Source organism: Manduca sexta, chromosome 15, assembly GCF_014839805.1.
Source record: "Manduca sexta isolate Smith_Timp_Sample1 chromosome 15, JHU_Msex_v1.0, whole genome shotgun sequence".
In the NCBI taxonomy this organism is placed as follows: Eukaryota; Metazoa; Arthropoda; class Insecta; order Lepidoptera; family Sphingidae; genus Manduca; species Manduca sexta.
The window spans coordinates 11,458,376-11,468,687 of NC_051129.1; the positions used below are offsets into that span (position 1 = coordinate 11,458,376).

The following is a 10,312-nucleotide window of genomic DNA, read 5'->3' on the forward strand; positions in this document are numbered from 1 at the left end:
ATTAGCTATGATCGAAGTTTTAAATATTTTTGTAAGATTATTTGACCAACCACTATATTTGATTCCTGTAAAGAAATTGGGCTTAGCTATTGTGCGTACTGCCACACGTTCATTACATTTCGTCCTGTGATGAAGCGAGCCTATCTCTGTATCCCACAGTCCAATTTCCGGTAAACAGGCACGTTTGATGAAACTAAAAATTTACATTTTCAGTTTCACACGATAGGATTCGAATCCATATGAATTTCATTGTCCAAGTACGCATCCACCAATGCAATGGGGAATAAATGCCATAATCATGAGCTCATGTTATGTCATAATGCATGTAACATTGCACATGATAATGCGCAATGACTCATTATCTTAGACTACGGCGTGTCGCGACTATCAGTTTGTTACCTGAGGGATGGCCCCTGACTCACCGTGGATCTCCCACGTCGCGACAATCCGACGAATCCTTGTCCATTGTGCATTCCTGTAGCGTATGTCGTCTGACCATATTTCAAACGCGAGCGGGTGTTGCAAATGTGGAAAAATTGCAGGGATTTGTAATATTTTATTCACGCAATATAATCGCAGGCTTAAAATTACTGTTTTTTTTTGTAAATGTTGTGTCGTCGGGTCGTCCTAACTTATCAATTAACTCATATCTTTCTCTTATTATTTTATAAAGCTTAAAGTAGAAACTAATATTTAACTTAATCTTTTTTCGTCACTACTTATTCCGGTAGCTTTATTCAAATTCTGACTGAATTTTGATGACACACTAACACACATACGCCCATCACTTTTTCTTAAAAAAACAGATTATAATTTATGAATATGTTTGATACTGTTCAAAGTTTTATAATAAATTGTAATATTTGACACTGGCATCCCCATAAAGATGCGCATACGCAGTGCGTTTCGCCCACACGCATTTGACGCATGGCTTTAACTTGAAATCGACAGGTGGATCTAGCCAAAGGGACCGCCGGGTGACACACTACACCTGTCCACGCGATGACATGATTGACTAGGAATTTGGATAAACAATCGTACTATCTACGCTTTGGTTTTAATAATGAGGCGGCTTGGGCCGGGAGCGATACCCTGGATTCGATGTCTGGGCCCTATAGAGCAAGCATCGACTTAATGAGTCTAAGGGCACTACAAACAGACACTTATTTCGTGGAACACCCCACTCTATAAGAGACTCTATAACACTTAATCACTTGTTTGTCTTTGACTTTGAAATTGTTTGATTATTTGAAACACTTGTCTTAATTGTATTCTTAAGAGATATCATTATTTATTAATTACCCATCTCATGTGGTTTTCAATGGGACATACAGACACACATACATCCACTCACCTATTTTTTCCCCAAGGGATACTCAATGGCTCAACTGTTGTATCCACTTTCCGTCATGTGCCATATCGGCCATAAATTCAGACTTGTCAGGCCAGACTCCGGGCTGATATTGAGTAAAAAACCGAATATTATTTTGGTCGATCTGGAGATCGAACCAGTGATTAGCACTGCATTCCGAGGCAGTTAATTTGATTATTTTCGTATTATATCAAGATAAATATTATGTTTTAGTATTTTTCAAAACAATCCATGAGAATTATTTTTATTTATATTCAAACGTGTTTATTTACTTTACTGAACTTATCTCGGTGGTATTGTTAATATTTTCGGTAAACTGAAGTCCCGAATCAATCCCGAGATTAAATACAATATATTTCATATCAAGCAATTTGCACTGCTTTTTTAAGGTTCATAATTCCCTGACACTAGCTACAATGAAAATGCCGTTCATAATGTAGAGCATTTCACGCCCTTGCACGAGCACAAAAGTATACAAAACGGCACAATCTAACCCGCTCCTTGCAACACATGACTTAACTCGTCATATTTTGTAATTTGTAGAAATGTATTCACATCAAGGAAAGATCTATTGAAGTAGTGACAAGTTCTCGTCTCTTGTTTACGCATCACAAATTCTCTGTACTCATAAACAGAGTTGAGATAATCAAATTTCCACATAATTCACCAAAATTTTAAATGCCCATGTGCAATAGTTAAGTATGCAGTCGCCCACACACCTTGCGGTTAACTTTGGCCTACTACGGACCTTTTATTTAGCTCGTTTCTGAATCCCACGGTACCACAATACACGACAACTTAGACTGCAACACTATTTATGTGTGATGTGTCCGTTGCCGCTTTTGTGTTGCGGGTAATATTATTTATGAAACAAATGCTTCAATGGATGATGAAAAATGAGCAAACGACGTATGACTTATGAGAACTTAAGAACGCGTCACTGACCTAAGTTAGGCTTTTTCTTGGCCGGAAATTCCAAACATTTGTGCACATAGGTGCATGTTTCGTTGATGTAATACAAGGTGAAATGGACTTTGCAACGTATAACTTAAGGTGGTAATTTGAGATCTGATTATAAAGATTTGATACAGTTGTCACATAATGATAAATGCATGCTATTAGTGTTAATTAAATCTAGATTCATTCTAGTCCACACAATATGTGCAATTTGTGGTACAAAGAGGGCATGTAAATTAGGCACACAATTCCAAGATGTGCATTTGCCTTATGATGTTATTCGTGAAGGCTTTAATATTATGTTATAAGTAGTAGATCGTGAATTAAGATAAGGGGACGGTCCCTAAAGTTATCAATTTTTGCTAAGTACGTCCATATGTATATTATAATGTACATGTGTTTTAGTTTAAAATGGTTAGGAAGCGACACATTCATTATGTTTGCATTTCGCAAAGCTTACTATATATAAATGCGAAAGTTAGTAGAAATGTTTGGAAGTTTGTGAGAAGTAAACGCAGAAGCATATGAAGAAGAATGAAATTTGCCGTACGGATAGGTCAAGTTCTGGATTTATACATACACTACTTATATCCCGATAATTTGCTCTGATGGAAAACACTAGAGTTTTTAATTGGAATTTAACATGAACGATAAAGGGCGAGACCATTGTCATACTGGAAATAAATTTCAATTCTTGTCTCAGGTTTATTTCTACAGGGACTACAAGTCGTAAGACGACAATTACCCTTAAACCTTGTTTATCTCTGCACCACCTTAAGGTCGAATGGTAGAAAATGCCTTTGGCATTAAGTCCGCCTATATACTTCTCTGTATATAAAGTGTTAGACATTATAATAAAATTGTTTTTCGGTTAGACATTTAAATAAAACTATCAAAATATAAAGGTTTTAAAAACCGCGATAGGATCAGCAAAATAGTTTTATAATAACAATTACACTTAATTCTACCTCAGGTCTCAAAAACTACAAACTTTTTGAACATACAACACTCACACCTAATAAAAAAATGTGCGTATCATCATCAGTAGAAAATAAACCGCAGATTTCCGTTTCAAACAGGGCCGTGTGTCATCGGAGGCTTTCTGTCTGGCTGTTCATTCAACGTCTTTTTAATGGAATTACGAGTCATGTCACGAATATGTCGCCTATCTTGTGAAAGCTATGGCCGCCTAACAATACCGCCCAGACATTTAATTGATCTGGGGATCACTACATGACTATGAGTACTACAGTCATGTAAAGATAGCGGTCTGATTGTCAACCCTACCAGCATTCTACAGTTATCATTTATCTGACACTGGAACAATTAGGATTCCTTAATAGACAGGAATTCAACAATTACATCAATATTCAAACCGGAATAGAACATTACCTTTAGAAATATCAAATATATGCGCAGCGGTACCAGGTATCTCTAGACAGACAGTCGCATTCGACACTTACCTATAAAACTCATGAGTAATCGCATCTTTTGAGCGGATTATCAGCATTGTGCAACGATAGAACGAAAGTTCAAGTTTCTCTTTAAACATGACAAGCTGAAAACTGCAATGACATCGAATGAATCATAAGTTTCCCATCGCCGTGCAAATGTGGAAAAGTTAGTTATAGGTGTGGTACTTGCTTATATCGACGCATTTCATGCGCATTTTACAACGCTTACTCACTATGGAATATTACCTTACAGTTATTTTGGACTTGTGATCAGAATGTTGGGATATTTAAAGCAATTATTGGAAGTTAATCTTATTTGGGTCTAAAGTTGCTCCTGTGACATAATTATTTGGAATTGTTGATGGAAAATGTATTGCGTCTTATCAGGGGCACAGTTAAAAGATGTAGGGATATGCGTTAGTTTGTGATATGAGCTTAAGTATATTACATAAACTGTCTATTTTAATTTAGTTACTTGAGAGAACCATTAAAGTTTACGAGGAGGTAACATATTTACACAAAATATTAAATAACAAACCGTGTTTTACGATACAGACTGTTGGCCTAGTGGGAAGGTCGCAGAGAGCGTGAGTGCATCGCTCCGGAAGCTGCGCATGCCACGCCGCGCTGTCGCGCCGCGCCTTGCGAGTGCGCTTGCGCCGCCACCCCCAGCCGCCTTCCACTGACTCAGCACATTTTTGCTCTCATTTTGTATACCATATGCGTAAATAATTAAGGCGTGCTTATTGATAGAATGAAATGAACTGCGAAGTATGTGATGAAATAATTTCTTCATACGAATAAGGTCTACCTGACGCGACAGCTTTTATAACTTGTAAGTCTTTCGTATGTGAGCTATTTCTGCGATGAAATAAAGAACTATATTGTTTTAGATTAAAGGGCGTTGCAGTTAATGTATTTACTAAGCGTTTTGGACTTTTCTCTCATACGTTGCCGCTGCCATAGAGCCCCTGAAGTCAATTTTGCTTACAATAGTATAAAAAAAAAAAAAAAAAAAAAGGTTTGATGAATTGATTCAGTATACTCCCTCACATAAACTCGGCGACTATTTGTAACCTAGTTTAGAGATTTAATTGGTAAGAAAAGTCTTTCTTACCAATTAAATCTCTAAACTAATCTAATCTTAGGCAGTCGCCTAAGACGCTAAAAACTCTCCCGTCTTCTAAGTCTCATTTCCCCCCTAAAAGATATCAACGCGCCCACAATATTTATTCTCTTGTGTAACTATTCGCGCAGGTGAACCTTTAACAGTTAACATTTCGCTGGTTTGTTACTAGGTTCTATGTAATATTTTTAGGACAAACTAATTTATGTATGCACATTATTCTATGTATTTTTAGTTAAACGTTTCCAGAAATTAATGTTGTATTTTCTATTTTTAATAACATAAAAATTTTAAATATTATTTTTTAACACATGAAAAAATTTCATAGGATCTTTTGGCATAGAATTTTTTTTTGGTAGCTTACTTAAAACTTTCTTTAAAAAACCTATGATTGTAATAATATCTCCTAAGAATATAACCTCGCTGAAAATAGACCAATGAACTCATCGCGACGATTTAATTGAACGTACACTATGCGGTTTACCTCCAATCAGTAAATTGAGAATATTTTACAAAAAACTGGAAAGAACCAGAAAACGGATCCTCGGACGCAGATTATAGAGATTAAACAGCTTTTATATTTCTGAAAATAACTTTGACCTAATTCCTAGTGGATTGTAAATTGGTGAGCATATTTTGCGTTATGCTTTTGTTTTAAGAATAGTATTTGGTTTGTGTCCTTTTTATATTTGTTTTTCTCGTGTGCGCAATAAAGAGCTTTTGTATTGTGTTGTATAAAGTTTAATTCACATTGAGTAGCTATTTTTATTGTATTTTCAAACTGAAGTGAGTTTGGCATGTCCTTCGAGCATTATTTCATAAAGCATGAACATATTACCACGGCCATCATTATAAACCATCTGTCTGGCGAAACTCTGGCTATTTATAATCATTTAAAACGGAACATAAGAGTCGACACTTGCTCTTTGACGGCATAGTTCGAGAATATAGTCCGCATGTTTATAATGCTTTTGCTAAATACCTATTTGAATAGTGTTTTGAGACATATATATATAAATATATAAATCTCCCTTGTTATTTTACCTGAATTTAATTATATTTATGTTTCTCAAAGTGCTAATGCTACCTGGTTGAGCCGCTTGGTGTCTCCTCAACGTCAGCTAAGGGCAAGGGTGCGGTTTGCGTAAAATTATTCATCCGACCTTTGTAGCTTAGTTAGGAGATGCCGCCTCTTTGGATGTAATACTGGCCGTTATGCTCCGTTCGTTCGAAACGGGCATTCGACTGTCATTAATTTATATAAAAATTTCTTCACATCATAAATATTTTACGTTTTTCCCACTATCCACATCAATCCTAATTCCCTTTTAATTTTCTTCCCTTCCTCACCGATCCTCGCGCCTCATCCTGCCACGTCGCCCGTGGACGGCAACCGGAGCATCGCCTGGTATCCCGGACCTCCTCTGCGGTGTGCGCCTCCTAACTTTGGCTGCAAGATCGGTGAGTAATTGCACGCAGTATTACCTGGTAACCCTTGCTCTCCTCCCTTGAGGGGACATCGTAGGTAGTACCTGCTCGGCTTTGCTATTCCTTGGCCCTCAATCATTCTTGACATGTTACTTATACATTTGTGTAACTTACAGACTTAAAATTTACTTAGACAATTACACTTGACATTTATCAAACATATACTTAATCTTGAAACCTGACTGGGAGATTGACCTGTCTACCACTTCTAGTTTTAAGTATACCCTTTATAGGTTCTTCCTTTCTCACTTCCTCCTTTTGACTTTGACTTATTTCTTGACTCTCTGTTAAATTTTCTGGAATATTTTCCTTATTAAGACTTGAAGACGGAGGACATAACAAGTGTTGCCTATTTCTTCTAAATGTACATCCATCTGGGGCTTCGACAATAAATGATCTAGGTTTATCACATTCCTTTATGACTTTTCCAGATTGCCATTTAGAATCAGGTGATTTTTTGAACATCACCCTATCTCCTTTCTTGACTTTAGACAACTCCTTAGATTTTTTATCAAAATAAAATTTCTGTTTGACATTATTATGTTGTTTTATTTTCCTATATTCCTTATGACTTGTTATTTTAGGTGGCAGATGCTTAACAACGGTAGGTATTAGTGTTCTGAGACGACGAGACATCAATAATTCAGCAGGAGACGGTAAGTTTCCTCTAGGTGTGGTTCTATATTGCAGCAAGGCAAGATGAGGATCATCTCCAGACTCAGCACATTTGGTAAGTATGCGCTTTATTATTTTCACCCAGATTCCACTAATCCATTTGACCGTGATAGGTAAGGACTTGACGTTGTATGACATATACCCCAAGAATCTATAAACTGCTTAAATTCTTGTGAACTGTAGGGTGGACCATTATCTGACATTATTTTTACAGGAATCCCGTGACGACTGAATATAGGCTTCAAAACATTTATTAATGCTTTTGCTCCTGTTGAGCTGACATTAGCTATTTCTATATAATTAGAATAGTAATCTTCGACGACAACAATAGTTTGACCTTTAAATTGTAAAAATCTATACCGACTTTTTCCCAAGGAAAAGAACTAATCTTATGAGACATTAGAGGTTGTGGAGGATTTGCATTTCTGTGTGACAAACAGATTTCACAATTTTCTACACATTGCTGTATATCATGTGACATTAATGGCCAATATACAACACCTCTTGCAAAATTTTTTGACTTTTCTATACCTTGATGACCACTATGTATCATTTTCAGAATTTCTGGTCTCAACTCTTTAGGTATAATAAGACTGTTACCTTTTAATAGCAGACCTTTGACAGCATGTATTTCATGACGACAGTTCCAATAAGGTAAGACTAATTTATTGACTTCAGATTTTCTATCAGGCCATCCATTTTGATAGTAATTCTTCAGTAGTTGCAGACTTTCATCTTGTTCCGTAGCCTTGGTGAGCCACTGGAGACGTTCTGCTGTAATAGGTAAGTGATTAACAAGCATATTGACATGAACCCTGACATCTTCATCCAGCTCATCTTCACTGGACTCTGGTAAAGCTGCTCGAGACAATGAATCAGCTATGTACATTTTAGTACCAGGTTTGTATTCAACTCTTAAATCATAAGCTTGTATTCTCAACATTAACCTCTGTAGACGCGTTGGAACTTCTGCTAAAGGCTTTTAAATAAAGTGACTAATGGACGATGATCTGTTTCGACAGAGACTATTTTACCATAGACATATTGATGAAAACGAATACATCCAAAGACAATGGCATATAATTCTTTTTCAATCTGTGCCATATGTTTCTGACTTGACGTTAAAGTTTTAGAAGCATAGCAAATTGGATGATTATCCTGAAGCAAGACTGCACCGACTGCTGACTGACTTGAATCTACTGACAAGAGAACTGACTTTTTGACATTATAATGTGACAATACTGGTGCCTGACAAATAATATTCTTAAGACGTGTATATATAGCTTCATGACTTTCATTCCATATCCATTCACTTGACTTTTTTAATAAGTGACGGAGAGGTTCAGTTTCCTCTGACAAGTTTTTAATAAATGCTCCTAAATAATTTAAAATACCTAGAAACCTTTGTAGATCCTTAAGACACATAGGAGACGGCATATCCTTGATAGCCCTGACTTTTTCTGGATCCGGTGACACACCTTGTTGTGAAAATATGTGACCTAAGTATTTGACTTGTGTGTGACCAAATTTACACTTACTTTTATTAAATTTTAAATTGACTTGTTGTGCCTTCATTAATACTCTTTGTAAATTTTCATTATGTTCTTGACGATCCTTGCCATAGACTAATATATCATCAGCATAGACCATAACTCCAGGCAAAACACCAAATGTTTCAGTCATAATACGATGAAATATTTCAGGGGCACAATTAATACCAAATGGCAATCTTTTAAATCTATACCGACCAAAAGGAGTATTGAATGTACACAACATTGAACTTTCTAAGTCCAGACGGATTACCCAAAATCCACTACTCGCATCCAGAGTAGAAAAATATGATGCACCATGCAACTTAGATCGTACATTATCAATAGTAGGTATTGGATAATGTGATCGACATATAGCTTCATTTAAGTTTCTTGGATCAAGACAGACTCTAAGTTGACCATTCTTTTCTCAACTAATAAAAGTGAACTTACCCATGATGTTGGCTCAGTGACCTTACAGATGACATCCATACTTTCCATGTTGTCTAGTTCCTTCTTTAGTCTATCATGAAGTGAGAATGGAATTTTCCGAGGTGAATCTATTTTAGGACGGATATCATTATTAATTGTGATATGACATTTACCTGGTAGACAGCCCAATCCATCAAATACACACTTAAATTTAGACAAAAGATTCTCTATATGAATATCTTTTTTGACATAGCATGACTTAAATTCAGAATTATTTTCATGTGCTTGTAATTGACAATTTATATTGCTATTTGTAAATTTTGACATTTTATGACATTTAGTTAGACTAGCCATATTATTTTGACTTTGACAGTTGTTTAATTTTTCAATATTAAACACTCTTTTAACTAGACCCAATTCTGTACAAGTATTTTTACCAAGTACAGTTGGTGACGACACTTTTGCAATAATAAATTTAATATTTTTTATCTGTTTCTGACTACCAATACTAAAACACAATTAAATGTTTGTTGACCTAATATTGGTATGGTATTTCCACAATAAGAAGTTACTATAGCAAGACAAGGTGAAAATTCTTTGACAACATTTAGTGACTTAAATAAATTATATGACATTACATTGGCATCACTGCCAGTATCCAATATGCATTTTATATTGATGTTGTTAATTGTTAAATCAATACTCCATTCTGCTTTCTTAGAGTGATTTGAATTTAAATTCCCAATTAGCATATTATTTGACACATTAACTTTGACATTTTCACTTTTGCTACATGTATGAGTTTAACAGATTTAGACTTACAGCACGCTTCATAATGTCCTCTAATTTTGCACTTTCTACACTTTGCATATCTAGCAGGACACATGTATTTATGCACTTGACCACATTTAGTACACTTTGTTCTATCTTGAGACTGCGACCTGGCTCTTGACTTTGAGCTCGCTCGTGACTGTGGTTTGGTTGATGACTGACATTGATAAAAGACATTGGAAGAAGACTCCTTAAATTCTTCTGCATGTGTTTTCGCTGACACAATGCTTTTAGCAAGGTTTCGCGCCTTTTCTAATGACAGATCTTCTTCAAGTAACAACTTTTCTCTGACATGATGAAAAGTTTCATGCATATTAGTGATGAAAATATCTTTTATCATTCTATCTTGGAGACTACCAAATTCACATGACTTACTTGTATTTATAAGACGAGTTAGGAAATCTTCTAGACTTTCATCTACTTTTTGTTTTGTAGTGAAAAATTTGTA

General features: G+C 35.7%; 1 long non-coding RNA gene across 1 annotated transcript; it reads right to left on the reverse strand.

The window, feature by feature from the left end:
• Window positions 1–6,638: 6,638 nt before the first annotated feature.
• On the reverse strand, window positions 6,639–9,114 carry LOC119189379. The gene is made up of 2 exons (XR_005112378.1): window positions 9,055–9,114; window positions 6,639–7,846 (listed from the first exon to the last, which is right to left on the reverse strand). It is a non-coding gene; the product is annotated as an uncharacterized LOC119189379 (long non-coding RNA).
• Between the last annotated feature and the right edge of the window lie 1,198 nt (window positions 9,115–10,312).